We start from the raw sequence: 18,890 nt of genomic DNA on the forward strand, positions 1-18,890 counted from the left end.
TGTTATATTAATGTCGGAAATATAATAAATCATTCATTAAAATGTCCCTAAAACATGAATAATAGTATTGTGAGTAGCGTACACACATAATGGGGTGCTTTTTTGACTTACGTTGCAAAATAGGCATCCGTGGGCCAAATGGTTTATACCGATGTTTCGCTCAATTCATTCGAACTTTATATATTTTCGTAGAGTCAGAGGCAGGCGAAGTTTGAAACTCTGATTGTAAAAAACGAAGTACAACAAGGACGGTCAGGCTGCAAACTGAGTAAAAATGTCGGTTAAATGTGTTTGTGGTTTTGTTTTGATTGGTTGCCCACGTGATCTACAGTTTTATGCACATTACTGCACCAGAACTGGTAATGAGAGGGAGCAAGGATAGGAGTAATGCAATGAATATTGATACTCTGAGTGATCCTGAGAAAACTGCCTTTGACACATACTTGGGGCCCAATTCACAAACCTTTCATTAAGTAGCTTTGTCTTACTCCTGTCTTTGATGTGAGTTATAAAGGAACCACCAGGACTGATTCAAAAGCAGTTCCTGTGCTCTGAGTAATTACCAGGAGCAAGGAATGCTTACTTAAGAAGACTCTTTATAATCAAGCCTTACTGATGTTCCTGTTAAATCATCAGTAAGTCACACATATGCCTGGAGTTAGACACACCTTTTCGTGGAACAGTCTTTGTTAATCAGGCCTGGATTTTCAGGGGCAACTCACACTTCAGCCTGGAGTAGTAAGTGGTTGTTCATAAAAAAATCTTTCTGCATCTTGGAATTACCTGCTGATAAATGCTTACGTGTAGGGTGGAACATCTTAAATTGTTTAATCAGTTAATGAACTACATTTTAATATTATCGCCATCCCCTTTTGATACTTCTGCAATGGCCGTAAAAACAAACTCAAAATATGTTATTTAACTCTATTATGTTTTTACGGGGTGTCCTTCAGAATCACTATTGAAAGTGTTGGCATGTCTGGCATGCTGTACTCACTCTAGTTACTTCAGAAGTAACTGTAAAACCTATTACTGTCCCAACATATTCCTCTTCCAATTTCCAAATGTTGGGAAATATTTAGAGAGAAGGCTGTTAGTGAAGATGATGTCCCAGGGAATCTTCAGCTTTGTGTCTGCACACACAGATACCAAATATTTTGATTTTAGCCGTCTGGAGAAAGCAAGGCAAGTGGGTATATTTTGCGTGGTCTTTAACAAGAAATCCAAGGCTGTCCCAACCTTGCAAAAAGGATATAGGTTGTATTTTCCAGATGGATTGCCCAAAGCCATGGCAGTGATATCTAACCATATTCGTGATGTGCTTTACTTCTTGTCTGACATGTCAAGGAAATTGCATTGCCCTGAGAGTGCAATTAAATTTAAACGTATGTTTATTTCGGTTTACATAAACCATAAAACACATAAATTAAACCAGCAGACAAAACAGTATGAATGAGTACAATAATTTACAGATTCAATATATAGGGCCCCATGTATCAACATTTGGAATTGCGATCAACTAATTGCGATTTTTTATGAATCACAATTAGGTAATCGCTATTCCTTTAGCGATTCCTAGTGGGGCGCAAATCGACCTACAACATTAATATTAATTAGTAGGTCGCAATTTGCGACCCCCTGGGAATTGCTAAAATCACCGGGATGGTGGCCTGCTGGGGTCAGCCGACCATCATCATGTCTGTGACTGCATTTCAATAAAGCAATCGTTTTTTCCTAAACTCAGCCCGGTTTCCTTAAAGAAAAAAAGGTTGCGTTTAAAAAAGAAAAATGAAAAGTTTTCTTTTCATTTTTTAGGAGCAGGCAGCGGTCTATGGGACCACAGCCAGCTCTCCAAAAGCTTTTTTGCAACCACTGCCAAGGAGGAAGGGGTCCCATTTGCAAATGGGTTAACACAAACTTGAAGTTGGTGGTAAAACGCGAATGTTTTGCAACCACATCCACAGTCACAAACATTCATACATACCGCTACGATTCGGTATTTGGAAGGGATGCCCTAAACATGCCCTTTCCAATTACCTTAATCGCAAACCCATTTTGTAATTCAGTAACAGGTTACATAATCGCAAAATAGCATTTGATACATGGGAAAAGGCTGTTTTGTGTTCGCAAGCCGGCCGATTATGCAAACAGGCATGTTTTTGAACGCATAATTGCTTAATACATGTGATCAATTGAAAGTTCATGTACTTAAAAAATGCCTAATTAATCAGATAGCATGTCTTTTATTTTAAAAGCTTTGCATAAAAAATAACTCACATAGAAACAGTCCAATGGGCAAGATAACAATTGTATTAAAACAAAACAGGTTGCTCTAGAGCTTATAGAACCTCTAGATCTCAACAAAGGGATAAGATAGTGCTGGTGCGGTGTTTTATAAAATTTACAGAAAAAAGTGAAGTACATTGGATTTTAATTGGCAGTTGATTACTAGAACAAGGATTTGAAAAATCCAGGGCTGGACTGGCCGTAGCAGACACCGGGCGCTTCCCCGGTGGGCCGCTAGGGCGGTGGCCGATTTTGGGCCCCTGGGGGACTTTTTTTGTTACAGTGTCGTTTATGCAGCATAGCTGCAAAACCGGCCCCTGTAACAAAATCGGCCAAAACCGGCCCTGGCAAATAGCTCGACCGCTCCCAGGGGGGCTGGGCAAGCTCTTTGCCAGGGCCAGTTTTGGTTTCCAGTCCGGCCCTGTAAAAATCAAAGAGCATGCCCAGCCTTTTGAGGAGGACAACATAAAATGCATAGACCCCATTCTGAATTCTGTTAACAACCATTGATTAAAGTATTATATATGTTTCTATTTATTTGTATTATTGAAGAAAATAAGTACTAGAAAACACATGATCACATAGTTAGGTGCATGTTTATTCAATCATCACAGTAATCCAAATTGTTATCATATTATGAAACTTGGACCAGTTTCCCTCTTTATAGCGACACTTTATACTCCCAAAGTCTGCACTTTTTATATTATTTATCAGGGATGTGTTCGTCTTTTGGTCCTCTATATGTTCTCCAGGGTTTCCATATCTTGCCCCATTTCTTCAGATAACCCCATCAATTCTAAGTCCCTCTTCCACTGATGCAGTTCTGGGGCCTCGGTTGCACCCATTTAGCTGGCAATGTTTAGTCTATCGAATATTAAGATATGAAGAAGGTCTCAGCAATTCTATTGAGGCTGGTTTCAACCCAAATATCTAAAACGTATAGTATAGGTTCAACTGGTATTTTTGTTGCCACAAAATCGTTGAGACATATTTACACTCCCTCTAGAAATTTCTCAGGGTGGCACATTCCCATGTTGAATGTGGGTAAGTGCCTGGTTTCCCACATCCCCCAAGGCAGAGCATTGAGTGGACATTCCCATTCTTAGCCAGGAGCATTATGGTTAGGTAAGCCCTATGCAATAGTTTTTACTGGACTTTTTGGAGTCTGGCTTTTATTGCAACCTCTATAGGAGATCTAATTGCCATCTTACACTTCCCTTCCTGGAAACATCTCGCTTCTCTTTCCCACTGATCCCTTGTGGTTATCAGTGGGTCACCTTTGTTATTTATAATCTTCCTATATATGAAGGAGATTGCCTTCTGCGGAAGGGATTCAAGTAATATCCTTCCTCCAGCAGGGTGGAGTCAATTGCTGGCACGGATGACAGATGTTATTCATGTAAGGTTCCATACCTTCTGCTGTTCCAAATAATGAATAGAATCTTAATGAGAGTTTCTTTATCTCAGCACTTTAATTTTGCTTTTCAATTGATTAAACGTTCTTTGCCCAACACGTGTATTGCTTTTATACATACAAAGCCTGTGTAAATAAATCAGGTCTACACTAATCGTCACACATGTTCTTTTGATATTTGAATCATGGGATTTTTACGTATATATCAAATTTCAAATACTCTTTAATAATCTTCTGATTTAATTTAGTAGCATGGTTAGCCGGGAAGGATAACCAATCAATCAGTCATTTGTTAAGCGCACTACATACCCGCAAGGGTCTCAAGGTGCTGGGGGGGGGGAGGTGGGGGCCGCTACTGATTCAACAGCCAGGTCTTTAGTATCCTCCTGAAGGTCAGCAGGTCTTGGGTCTGGCGTAGGCTCAGTGGGAGGGTGTTCCATGTCTTGGCGGCGAGATGGGAGAAGGATCTCCTGCCGGTGGTTGTTCTTCGGATGCGCGGGACAGTGGCTAGTGAGAGGTCGGCGGAGCGTAGCTGGCGGTTGGGGGTGTAGAAGGAGAGCCGTCTGTTGAGGTAGGTTGGGCCGGTCTTGTGGAGTGCCTTGTGTGCGTGGATGAGGAGATTGAAGGATATCCTCTTGTTGACGGGGAGACAGTGTAGGTTTCTCAGGTGGGGGGTGATGTGGCCGTGTCGTGGTACATCGAGGTTCAGTCGTGCCGAGGTGTTTTGGATGCGTTGTAGTCGATTGATGAGCTTGGTCGGGGCTCCCGCATAGAGGGCGTTTCCGTAGTCGAGTCTGCTGCTGACTAGGGCCTGGGTGACTGTCTTTCTTGTATCTGTCGGTATCCATCTGTAGATCTTGCGGAGCATGCGGAGGGTGTTGAAGCAGGAGGAGGAGACGGTGTTGACTTGCTTGGTCATTGAGAGCATTGAGTCGAGGATGATTCCCAGGTTGCGTGCGTGGTCGGTGGGGGTCGGGCTGCCCCCAGTGCGTTGGCCTGCAGGAGTCGTCCCAGGCTGACGGGTTGGAGCCGAGGATGAGGATCTCCGTCTTGACCGAGTTCAGCTTCAGACGGCTGATCTTCATCCAATCGGCAACGACCTTCATTCCTTCATGGAGGTTGGCTTTGGCGGTGATGGGGTCCTTGGTGAGGGAGAGGATCAGTTGAGTGTCGTCAGCTTAGGAGATTATGTTGAGGTCGTGCTGTCGGGCGACGTGTGCGAGCGGGCCATGTAAATGTTGAACAGTGTCGGGCTGAGGAAGGATCCTTGAGGTAAGCCGCAGATGATCTTGGAGGCTTCGGAACAGAACGGGGGGAGGTGGACGCTCTGGGTTCTGCCGGAGAGGAAGGAGGTGGCCCATTCCAGAGCCTTGTCTCGGATCCCTGCGGCGTGGAGGCGTGCGTGTAGTGTGCGGTGGCAGATGGTGTCGAAGGCGGCGGAGAGGTCTAGGAGGATGAGTGCTGCAGTCTCCTTGTTGTCTAGCAGGGTCCTGATGTCGTCGGTGGCGGCGATAACCATAACGATAACCATAACAAAAGTGAGGCTAATTTAATACAATATTCCCTATACATAAAACTATGTTTCACATGACAAGGCAAGCTTGAGGTAGATTGAGCTAAAACCTAAATGCCTGCTTCAGAATTATTTTCTTCTTACTCTGTCTGAATGCAGTATCGGCTGCTACCGGAAAGGGGTGGTGAGGCGGGTGGGAGGGAGAGGAATGTAATTTTTAAAAAGGACTTACTTTTAATGGCGGGCCGCCGCCTCTCCTCTGAATCCATCCTCCGTCCACGTCCTCTTCATCTTCCTGTCCCAGCTGGCAGCAGAAAGAACCCGGGCACACAGCCTCCACTGATCCAATCACAACGATGCAATGCAGTGTTGTGATTGGTCTGTGCGCCATGGTTCAGTACTCAGACGGGAACAACGACCCTGTGCATTTTCCCTCACCAGGCTGTGTAATACAGCCTGGTGGTAACATGTAAAGAAGGCCGGCCAAACAGTTAATGCGCTCTTAGGGAGTGTGCACCATTCCTCCCCCTGCTCTGGTCAGCCTCGCCCCGCCCCGCCATTGACTTCAAAAGGAAACATAAAATTATAATAACAATATGTTATTCTCATTTTATTTTTCCTTTTGAGCAGTGGGGTACGGCTCTTCTGCCTTAGCGCAGGAGCAGCCACTGTGATGAAACCCATTTTACATGCAAAACTAAAAACAGCACCTTGTGTCCATAAATCTGAGCCTTCTGGAGCACATCAAATGGATCCTGCAACAACAATTATCAAAAGTAACACTAAGGTAAGAAAAGACAGAAACTTTATCCATAGTGTGATTTATAATATTAAATACTCTGGATCTGGAGTTTCCAGGGTCTATGGTCATGATGAAAGCCTTTAAAAAATGTGTGCTTAAATCAAGACCTTCCATAAAGTAAACCTATTCTTAAAGTAGTTTGTTTGACCCATTGGCCATTCGGGCCATCGGTATTGCTTTGTCAGTGCATAGGACTCGGATATTCCATTCCCCAGCCTTGGTGAATCCTGCTCCATTCCCTTTAATAAACACTCAATTACTTTGGTGTAAAGGATGAAAAGGAGAGAGACTAGGACACAGCCCTGATGTACACATATGGCCAAGGTAAAATAACTTGCGAATTCTTCATAGCGACCAAGGTGAAAATTAGGAACCAAATTCATGTGAGGGAGGCATAAAAACTCCAAAATATCTTTTATCACTATCTCACTTTCAATGATGGACCAAAACGCCACCATGGGGACACAGTCAAAGGCTAAGCTAATGTCCATGATTACAAAATATGAAGAACAGCCACTGGATTTTCCCAGTTAGCTTGTTTAAGTGTCAACTCTATTTGGTAATCCCCAGACCGCCCCAAAAAACAGACTGCATCCCCACCAACATATTTTCGTATGAAGCCCAGGTCAGACTGTTTCCATGATGATGCTCGCAGCGCCATTCACAATTGAATACAGAATCTTTCCATCATGACTCTCTCATACATCCAATGGGACAATAGCATGGCAGTTCTCCACTGCCACCCATTTTATGAAAGGGACTACGATGGGCTTTGACCAAGACTTGCAAAGGATAAAATACATTGCTATATTTAAAATGTTAGCAACAACAGGGGCCGGTAAGTCAAAGTAAAGCTCCATGGGTACATCATCCGGTCCTGGTCCTTAGCCATATTGATGTCCTTTGTTGCTTTGATGATGCTTGAGTACTCAGTAGAAGTAAAATGACCATTACAAAAATGTAGGTGAATAATAGTTCTGCCTTTTTAAAAAATATCTTGATACAAGAGATTGATGTTTGCGAAGCCTGTGGGTATCACTTAAAAGCTTCAGACTGAAGTCAATGACACCCATATAATAAGACTGCCCTTGGCCCTTCTCAAAATAGACGTCAATAGCCACGTTTCTTGAAATAACAGAATGTAATTAGATTTTATTAAACTTTTCCAGTCCATGCTCATCATCTTTGTGCAAATTCCCGCTATATTCCTGGATTGAACTTTAGTGAAATGGCACATTTTTCATACAGCAAGGTAATAGCAGGCAGTCTTGTATATGGGTATGCCCTGAGACCACGCAAGCGCATCAGCAGATGCACAAGTGTCTTTTAATATTCAAAGAAGAAACTCAGCCATTTGTGTCTATTGTATCCAAAGAAGAAAACAAATTGACGATACTGAGCAAGAAATCGGTAGCTTTATGTTCATACTGTGATGTAAACTGGATTCTGTTAGGCATGGGTGGTTTGTAAAAATAATCACACTTCACGATGGAAAGCAACATTTGTCTTAAGATTAATCACTATGGAATCATTAGTTCCCTCCTTTGGCTATCCCAAAAACTTGTTTCACTATAATTAGGTCTTCAAATCTAATATGCTGTTCCCTTGAATGGGTTCCTAGCCAAAGCATGGTCGTTTTTAAACTGACTATAGTTTACTCTCTTATTCCTTAGTATAGAAGGTATGTTAGTCAAACCATGATAAATGAGGTGCGTTGTGGGGCAGGTGGTTGGCAGACTAGCATCCATCCGACCAGTGCGGCCCTTGCAGGTAATTTATTTCATTTTCCCTCATGCTCGTCTGTCAAATCCCTCCACCCCCAACCCTGCCCACGGCTCTTACCTGCACAGGTCGCGGATGCATCTGACCATGTGATGCAGTGTGAGCATCATGTTGTGCAATACTTGAGATTTTTATTGAGGGTGGTGATTGTATCAGCTTCGGCATCACAGAATGGTTTAACCTTAGGCATTTGTAGTATCCTTATCTTTATTATCATACCTAATGTTTTAGTGTGTGGTTTCTTTATTGTTATTAAGGCATTTCCCTTTAAGTATTGTGTTCTTTGCACTCACAGTGTTCTGATTCCTTTTTAGAACTTGGTGAGCAGAGGGAAGGCATTCTTCGCCTGACCTCTCTCCATTGCGGTCCTTTCTATGTGGTGGGTCCTGTTGTCGGACTTCATAAGGAAATAAATGTAGATAGTTACTTATGTATTTCAAGAATCTCTGGCTGTGTCTTTTACAGTCAAACCTATACTGTACTTTGGTACCAGGAGTGGGGCACTAATTCACTGCCTTATCTCACCTAATTTCTGACGAAAAACTCTTCAGCCTGTTTCCCTTATGAGAAATGAATAGGAAAAAAGGAAGAAGAGGAAAGAGAGGAAAGAGAGAGACTGGAGCTAAAACCTGTACCCACAGGCTTGTATGTCCCAGGTGTGTGTCGCTGCACTGTTTATTCTATTTACCACGCCTGTGTTAGAGCCAATATTTTGGTCAGGCTTCAACTGCCGCATTATTCACTTTTACTCTCGCACAGAACCCTGCATTGTCCTGCACGCGACCATACCTTAATCTTCGTTATAGTAGTCTATACTCATTTCTACTCCTGGCGTGCATTTGCCTGCATTGTTCTGCATGCGACCGTTTCCTGATTCGTTGACATAGCGAAAGAGAAAAGAGAAGGCTGTAAGTCCCCGTCTCACCTTACCAACAAATCCCTCACCTAGCTACCTGCCCGACTCCCTACCAGACCCCCCTCCAACCATCCTACACGCCCTCTCGCCCCCCACTAGTACTCCACATCGACATAAATACTCCTCTTCTCACCTACTAGATAAGTCACCCCTCTCCACTCCCATCTCCATCCCCTGCAACTCCATTACAAATTCTGCCCCAATCATCATTCCCCACAACCTTGCATTCAATCAGACCGTGAGAACACCCTCTCCCTCTAGCCGCATTACGTATCTTACTGTCACTACCTCCCTTTTCATCCCCAGCAATGGCATCACAAACTCTGCTCCAATCGCCCCCTACACCCCCTCATCGGGTCAGCCTGCGTTCACACCCTCTCCCTCCTCCCTCACCCCGAATCTCACCACCCCTGCTCCCCTTTCCCTCCCCAGTGACACCAACACAAACTCTGCTCCTATCGCCCTCCGCACCCTCGCCTCCGATCGGACAGCGTTCACTCCCTCTTCCTCCTCCCACACTAAGAATCTCAACGTCCCTCCTCTTGCGTCATACATCATTACCCCCTCACGACCATCCTCTACCCCCCTATTTGCAATGGATCACCACACAGAAAAACCACCATACAACGACCCAGATCACCTCTCGCCCCAGGACTCCACTCAAGGAACAACATTTGCTTACTTAACCGCAGTCCAGGCTATTAATACGATAACCCCTTCTCCTGACAACAGACTCGATGAGATATTACTATCTCTACAACAAATCAAAGAAGACATCTAAATACTACATGACCTCATCATTCAACAACCCAAGCCTCACGCAAAATGCTTTCAACAGCACCGTCCTAGCATCTCGATACAAAAAATCCCTAGATGGAAAACAGTTCCTCACCCCAACGCATCATCCCGGCCGATCAGAATAAAAAAAACCAATCATCGAAAGATCAAACTTACATACTACACTCTTACAAGCTCCTGACTCCTCCCCCTAATCCTAACTACACTGACAACACACACAGATACTGTCCACAATACAATTCATCCCTCCCAATGCATCTAGAGATACTAGACACATCCACAGAGGTATTGTTGAAAACAACCTTATCAGATTACCCATCTCACTCGACCTCAACACTGCTCCTACCAAGGCCTGGTTAAAATGTTTCCTACTAAACTGTAGATCGGCCGCATCTCACGCAGACGATATAGCAGACCTCATTCTAACTAACAAACCTGACCTCATATTCTTAACAGAAACCTGGGTAAATGAATCATCCACGCCCATCCTAGATATACTAGTTCTCCCAAACTACCACATCACAAGACTAAATAGAATTGATAGGCCAGGTGGTGATATTGCCTGCATACATCAGAACAACCTCTCTGTGAACCGCTCCATCTCTCCGGTTCTCTCTTCGTGTGAATACCTATGTCTGGACATCTCCAACAATAATAAGCCAATATGCTCACTACATTCTTTTTACCATCCACCAGGAAACAACCATACCTTCATTAAACACGTAATGGACATTATGGCCACAAACGTCGGTCAACAGAACATTCAGATATTCCTGGGGGACTTCAACCTCCATTGGAATGACCCAGATGACCCGGAGGTCAATAGCCCCAAAACTTTCCTATCCAACCTCAACTTATCCCAAATTTGTAACAGCCCCACGCATGATTAAGGCTCAACCCTCGACCTAGTTATCTCCAAACCGGATGCCACCCAGCTGGAATCGATCCTCCCCTGTGACTGGTCTGACCATCACATCATTACATTCCATATCAATGAAGTCGTTAAATTACTCGCTGTCCAACCCACGAGAACGAAAATCTTGAAGAGGAACCTAAAAAACATCGATCCTGTCTCACTAGCAAACGCAAGTCCTATGTTCATGCCACCACCTGAAGGTCTAAATGATGTTCATGACCTGACTATTATTATTTCGACTCTATGAGCACTGTATTAGACAAGCCAACTCCCCTACAATTGAAAAGAGTCACCACAAAAGATTCAAAGCCCTGGTATGATGGTAGGCTAAATGAAGACAAAAGATCTCTAAGAGCAATAGAACGACAATAGAGAGCAGCACCATCGCCTAACCACCTCAAATTTTAAGAAGCACAAGAAACTCATATTTCAGAAAAATTAGACGATCAAAAGCGGACTTCATCATTAAACAATTAGCTCAAGGCAAGAATCGGCCCAAAAGATTATTCGAAATAATCGAATCTCAATCGAAGGGTGTCTACCACTTCCCCCAAGTTAATCCAGAAACACTCCCCAATTGCGAAGAATTTGATTCCTGTTTCACAACGAAAACAGAAAATATAAAGATAGAACTACTTAATGATCTTTTATCACATACAGGATTTCCTCACTGGCCCCGCTTAGCCCTTCCGCAAATCATGACAGCAAAAACAACGCCGTCTGGACCTCCCCCTACCTCTACAATGAAGAAAATATCCTAAAAATGCTCACACCTTTGAACCCCTCCAATCACTTTACAGACCCGCTCCCAGCATCCCACTCAAAGGACTTCATTCAATTGTTAGTACCTCTATGGACTAGGATTATAAGCACCTCTGTTCTGCAAGAACCATCCCAGACATCCTCCAAGCAGGTCAGGTATCACTCATTTTAAAAAACCATTGGCAAATCCGTCAGACCGGAATAACTATCGCCCAATATCCAACATCCCTACCTTGGCAAACTATTGGAAACATCTGTCCACACGCAGCTTATCAATTACATTGTCCACTTCAACCTGCTCAATTAATTCCAATCAGGTTTTCGAACAGAGCACAGTACCAAATCAGCCATTACCCATATTATAGATGATGCATTAAAAATATTGGACCAAAACAAAGCCTGTTTACTAAACCTGCTTGACTTATCCTCAGCTTTCGACACCGTCAAACACGACAACTTACTAGACCTCCTGAATCATAGAATGTGATTATCTGGAACGGTTCTAAACTGGTTCACTTCCTTCCTTCCTTTAAAACAGAACACAAAGAGTCAAGATCAATCAATCCCTATCAAAGCCCACACCAGTCACTCTTGGATTACCCCAGGGATCCTCCCTCTCCCCGACACTCTTCAATGTGTTTATGGAACCACTCACTGAGCTTCTCAGCTCTTCAAATGGCCACTTCCACATGTAATCAGACGACACACAACTCTACATTAAGGTCCAATCACTTGAAGACATCAAGTCCCTCAATGCAACGCTCCAAAAAACACAATTATGGCTGGCCAAAAACCACGTAAAACTAAACACACTCAAAACAAAATTCCTCCCAATAGCCCCTCCTAGCCAAGCAAGCATCATCCATGACTGAATGAAGAACCTAACAGCACTCAATGGTCAACCTCACATCATCGACTTTGCCAAATCGTTCAGCTGAACACCTTGAGAAGACTGAAACCCTTCATACCCGCAAATGACTTTAAGCAGGCAGTTCAGGCTCTAGCAATCCCAAAAGTGGAATAAGGGAGTGTCGCCCTTTGCGGCCTTCCCAGATCAACGACTGCCCCTCTAAAAGTTTCAATTAACGCAGCCGCCAGACTCATCACAGGTTCCAAAAGAAACTGTCATATCTCCCCGAACCTTCGTGCCCTCAACTGGCTACCTTTTGAGGCCAGAATACATCTGAAAACAAATCGCCTGTTTGACTCACAAGGCACCACATCACAACACCCCTAGATACCTAGCGGAGAAACTGGTACTATAGGGTGGGAACAAACCACTAGGAGTTCCTTTAATCTTCTGAAACCAGGACGATTTACCAAGAAAAAAACATATAACCGTACCTTCTCAGGAATGGCTCCCAGGATCTGGAATGCCTTACCCCCAGAAACGAGATAGAACCCAGGAGTAGCATCCTTCAAAAAAGAAGTCAAAGCAATTCTCTTGGCCAAATTCACTTGAACTATTGTATACATTTATGTAGAAATCTTCTATTCTTTATTAGTTAACATTGATGTATTAACATAACCTTTAGTATCTTTTTGGTTTTCATGTCTTTCACTTATATATGCCCGTAAAGCCCTCTGACACCCGCAAGGGTCTTGTTCGCACTAAACAAAACCTTTAAAATAAATACATTTAAAAAAAGTAGCAGCTCCTTCTCTTGCCTGTACTTTGGCTGTGGGAGCTCGCGCCAGCCGTTGGCATTGCAACTTTCTTCTTAGCAACCTTCAACCTTCTGACGTGCGCTCTGGCTGTGGGAGGTCGCTCTAGCCGTCTTTTCCTGACCAGCTGTTCCGGCAACGCTGCAACTTCTGCCCACCAGCCTTGTTCTCTTCATCGTGACCGCTCATTCTGCTGCAAGTTCTCACCTATACTACTCCCTGCAATAACGTCGTCCGAGCCTCCCGGACGTTTATGAATTGCGTAACTCTGGAAAAATCAACGCGCTTACGTCACCTGCCTGTTGGCCATCTTAAGTGTGAATTTTGATTGTACTTTGGTGACTTTTACTTTCATCTTTATTTTGATAGTTTATTTCATTTATTTATATTGACAAATCTCTCATGTATTAATATTATTCTATGTTTTTGTTCATTTTAATTCTTTTCAGGTCCCTATATTTTCTGAAGAGTACCTCCTTAGCCATGGTCTCTTGAGACAATGTAATATATATCCACGTTTTCTACAGAAACCTGGAAAGCCAGACATTAAATGGGTGGCTTATTTGAAAATTATTTAATGGGCATAGATGGTCTTCATTACACTCCTCCAAGGAAAAATGATTTCCTTTATTACCCTCTAGGATTTGCTGGACAGAATATTTTCGATAATCTACCTCCCCTATTATCCCCCGTAGGTGACTGTGTTTGGAACGTATATGTTGAGGCCAAAGAAAGACTTAAAAAGCAGTTTTCCGCAGAGCCTATGTACTTTTAGAAAGACACAGTTTTTTAAACGCAAGCACGCTAGCAAAAAATCTATAGAAGAATTTGTAGTGCATTGCGTGTATTAGCCTCATCTTGTGAGTTCCAAAATTGTGCAGAAGCCTTATTTTTCTTTCTCATTTTACTCTTCTTTCTCTTTTCTCTGTTGTCTCTCCTCTTCTTCTCTCTTGCTCTTTCCTGACCCAACCTCACATTTGTCTATCATTCAAAATGAATATTCTCTCTGCTTCATTTACAACTGATGGCTTAACGTTAGACATGCATGTAATAAGATTACCTCACTGGAAGGTCTAGGAATGACCCAAACAGATACACAAGAAAAGACATGAGAAGAACTGAATAATGCCTAGGAACAACAGCATACCTGTGGGTCCTGTGCTCTCATTACAACTTATCTCTTGGCATTGTGTTATCATACACGTCTCCCAATCATATCTAATCTCAGCAACTATTTATATACATGTAAAAAGCTCACCAGTGTACCTATTGGGAATACTCAACATTAGAACAGGGAAACTTAATACAATGTATTTTCTTCTCTTTTATGTCTCTTATATTTTTATGCAATAAAGAGTTTTGAACTAAAAATCCTGACATGCTTTAATTCATCCCTGGAGAAAAGTCTGAGAGGCACAGTAGGAACCAACAGCATTATTGCTTTTTTCCACCAGCCCATCATGTGCCGAAAGGTCGTCCCTGCTTATACCTTAGCTGCTGACTTTTATACACTGAAGCTAGTCTTTGATGCATCAAACCTTCTAGCTTTAAGGTGGCAAATCGGCATAGTCTAAGTACGTCTCCAAGCATACCTTCACAAAATAATGGATACTACAGGAATCTTATGGTGGGTTTATCAGTGCATCATCTGAAATTAATATAGATCAGGGCCACTCCTTGTCACTTTATTAAGAGGAAATCCCAGTCATCCTCTCTGCAGAGACACACGTCCTGTATCCTGACAGAATTACCTAGAAGTAGAAGTTGGCAGTCTCTCCTGGAGGCATGTCATAAATCGGATGTCAACCAAGATGAAGTATTCTAACCAGAGAGGCTATTTTCCACTAAATCATTGATAGTTACAGAGGGACCAGAACGCTATACATGTCCCTCCGATAATGAAAAGGTTTTCCTTGTTTACGGATGCATTTTCCAGTGTTAATTGTCGGTGCTTCCTGCTTGTTTGCCCAGGAGCAAGTGTTGCTTTCTTCTGTTTCAGCTGGCATGCCTCTAAATGAATGGCTACCCAGCTGCTTTCTCATCCTGACTTTTCTTAGATGGTTACAACATATGGGTGACTATTCCGCTCTAATATATCCTTTGTCTTCGGGGCCTTATTGGCTACCAAGCAGCTTCTGGTCCTTGTGACCAAGATGACACGTGTAGCTTAAAGTTGCATGCGTACACTTCTTGATCTTTTTTTGTTGGTCTCAGGTGAATGATGTTGTTTGGGGAACATCCTTTACAACGCAACTTTTACCATGCAGTGCCTTTACGATGCAACTATTACAACGCATGTAATTACAACGCATAGCGCTGGGGGGCGCTCTAGGATAGGGAACAGATTTAATTTACTATCCAACACCTTCCCTACTATCCACGGGGACTGGAGTTGGAATAGTAAATTAAACTATTCACTATCCAGCACCCCTTAGCGCTATGCGTCGTAACAGCATGCGTTGTAAAAACTGCGATGTAAAGGCATGCGTGGTAAAACCATGCGTTGTAATGTCATACATCCATGTTTTTTAGTTTGGCAAGAGCTCTCCTGTATTGAGGACCGCATTGCTGGGAGGAACAGTCAGGAGGTGTTCCTGTCTGCTGATTTGTTTTTTTTGGTGTTTTAGGATTGGAAATCTAGAGAAATGTTAGGCCGTATGCAGAAAGGCTTTGAACTTTGAAATCAGGGATCAAAGGCACACACCAGTCTCGGTCTGATGAAGTAAAAGAAGCCAACTTCTTTGAAGTAGTAAGTGGTTTTGCTTACAGAACTGTATGCCTTTAAACGTAGCTTCGGCCCCGTGAGACATAGCCATGGTGTGGAACTTGGGTTAACCCAGGTGCTTAGTAGGACTGTGGTGAACAGCAGAACACAGCTCTGTTTACTTGTAACAGTGAAGAGTACACATTTTGCAACTGAAAAACAGCTCTTGTTTCTGACTTCTGAAGGAAGTACTCATTCTGGAGGTGAACCTACTAATGGAAGGGGAAAACAAATGAGTGGATTGTTTTTCATATTGAGCCCATCCTCCACAAATCAGTGTAGTTTCCAATTCCATTCATTTCTAAATAAAACCCTTTTGTAGCAACTTGAGTGGCAATTTCTTACAAATCTGTCATATCCAGATCAGTGGCATCTGCGCCAAGGACTTGTGGTCCTTTATGATATTGCCGTACATGATTATTTGTAGGTCCAGCTGTAGATGACTTTAGTTATGTGCCACAGCTTATGTAACCAACACATACACAGAAAATGGGCTTTGGGTCAGCCACCGTCAGCCATCGGTTGTTTCAAGTGTCTTTCATATTTTTTTTAAATACCTTTATTTTCATTTTCAACGTCTTAGCAGCAGATATACAAACACAATTGGCAAAATTGGCTGCATTCAACAGAGCATTCATTAGTAAGTCGGCTAGCATGGTACAGGACCTTACTGATCACACTAGCTCATTGGGATTCTTCTCTCTAGCCACTATTGCTCATTTTCCCCATCTTACTCACTCTCATTAATATCGGATTAACACTAGTCACTCTCATCTTGATTAGCGTTCAAAAATATCTCACACATTTCTCCATTCCCTGAGGTCTTCTACCAATTTGTCGTCCCTTCTGCTCAATTTCACCTGGACTTCTTCAGCCAATGACCACTCACTCATCACGGTGCCATGTATTAACTGTGGGGGCGTGATTCCTCATCCATGTTATAGCAACTCTACGTTTTGCTAACACCAAAAGCAGCTGCATTCATTTGTAAGCCATCTTGCGCCCTTTAGGTTTTCTAACGTGGCCCAGTAAACAGTGTCGGGGTGAACATTCGATTGGGATTCCTGTCCACATCCGTATATTGTCCCTATCCTGGGTCCAAAGTGCGTGCATCATAGGGCACCTCCAGGCTAAGTGTTGAAAATCAGCTCCTCCGTCACCACATCGTGGACATTTATCTGTTCAGAAATGGGTAATTTGATGACGTTTCACTGGTGTCATGTCCGTGCAATGCAAAAAATTGTAATGCACTAAATTAAAGCGGGCATTACAGGATACTGCCTTGCCCTGTGGGAAGACCACCAGCATCCACCCTCATTCTTTATAAAGTAAGAAGGTCAATCAACGTTAATATTATATCTAGCGTATGTTTCGTCTGCGGAATAGATGGGCTTTAGTTTAAACACTTCCGTCAATCCTGCGTAGTGCAAGTAGTGTCCTTGCACCAGTACGAGGTCCCCAATTGCCTGCTCATACAAAATAAAAGATTCACAAGGGTATAAATCAGCCATCACTTTGAAATGACATGTGGGCCATCCTTTGTTGCACTGACGCCAATATCCATATGGGTGAATCCCGATGGAACAGGGCGCATTTCAAGATCGACTCCACATACAATTGCCAAATACGTGCAGTGTGGTGCACTATATAGGCGATATCATCCGTTACCACCATGCCCTTAATCAGTGCGACTGGCATTCTGTCAACCAGAACACACTCCGCTAAAAGTCTCTTCCCAGTTGTCTTCCTCGTCAAACCACCGGGTTGCATGCTGTAAATGTGCCGCATAATATTACAAGTCTAGTCTTAGAGTCTCCAGCCACCCCTCCCCGTACCTTCGAGATAGGGTGCTCAGAGCCACCCTACTACGGCGACCTGCCCAGAGTAGAGATGTAAGCACTGAGTTCAGTTGTTTAAAAACACTCTTGGGAATAGGACATAAAGACAGCGAGGGAGAACCACCATCTTGGACAACGCCAGTCTACCCATCAGCGAGAGCGGCAACAAGTTTCAAAATGTCTCCGATCTCCACATTGCAGCGACTTCCCTATCAGTTGGGCATCCGTAAGCACCACCAGTACACCCAGACAGCAAAAATTTGCCTGTTCGAAACGTAACCCAAGGCAGGGGAGGTGCTCTAAGGGTAATTTCCCCATACTCACCAGGGGTAAGATTAAGGATTTATGGCGATTAAGGTGCAGACCAGAAAAGCACCCAAAATCATTGAGGAGCCACAACAGGTTAGGCAGTGCCACACAGGGTGAAGCTATGTAGAATAGAGCATCTACTGGGTACAAGTATATTATATGTGTGGTTCCTTCCAGATGAATACTCCAATCACTTATTTCTCGAAGCACCCAAACGGCCAATGGCTCTATTGCCAGAGCAAATAGCAGTGGCAAGAGTCGGCATCCCTCACACATTCCGCACTCCAGTGGCCACACTCCGGAACAACTCTGACCCACATGGATCCTATCTTAAGGGGCTGTATAGAGCATTTTGAACCAGCTCCAAAACTGTGGCCCTAAGCCACCGCTCTCAGCACTTCCTGCAAATAACCCCAATTCACCGTATCGAAAGCCTTTTCCCAGGTCTATCGATGCCCGTTCCTCATCTCTGTTTCACGTTGTGTAATATATGAGATAGCCACCGCAAATTCATGCCAGTGTTACGGTCAGAAATAAATCCACACTGGTCTTTGTGGACCAGGTGGGGCATATGTGGGGCTAAACGAGTGGCCAACAAATTACATAGCACTTTGACATCTGTATTTATCATTGAGAGCGGGTGGTAAGCCGCCGGATCCAGCGAATCGCCCCTGGGTTTCAAGAACATGCAAATCTTCTCCTCTCTCATTGAAGAGGGCAGTACACCCTGATCAAGTGTCTGAACACCTGTAGTAGGGATTGCACCACCGTAGCCAAGAATGCCTAATGGAACTCTGGCGGGAATCTGCCCCTCCCCCAGGGGCCTTCACCCTAAGGAGTGCCAGTAGCGCTGCACGCACTTCCTCCAATGACAACCGGGCATTCAGGGCCTCCGCGCTCAACGGGGAAAGGCGCATAAGGGGCAACCCCTCCAAAGTGTCTTTCATATTTTATAAAAACTCAAAGGAGTATCCTGTGGTTATACATTTTACAGGCATGACTGGAACAAGAGTTCATCTCCAGCACTGATTTTGTTATGTAGAGTACGACTAGATAGCAATTGAATAGTGTGGTGTTTTTTCACACTGTATCTAGGGGTCGATTACGATGGCGGACGGAAGGACG

At 43.6% G+C, this 18,890-nt stretch overlaps 1 protein-coding gene across 1 annotated transcript in view; it reads left to right on the forward strand.

The window, feature by feature from the left end:
- CFAP206 (cilia and flagella associated protein 206) overlaps positions 1-18,890 on the forward strand; it is a 603,144-nt gene that overhangs the window by 396,679 nt on the left and 187,575 nt on the right. The window lies entirely within an intron of this gene.

Source organism: Lissotriton helveticus, chromosome 6 (genome assembly GCF_964261635.1).
Source record: "Lissotriton helveticus chromosome 6, aLisHel1.1, whole genome shotgun sequence".
Lineage (NCBI taxonomy): Eukaryota > Metazoa > Chordata > Amphibia > Caudata > Salamandridae > Lissotriton > Lissotriton helveticus.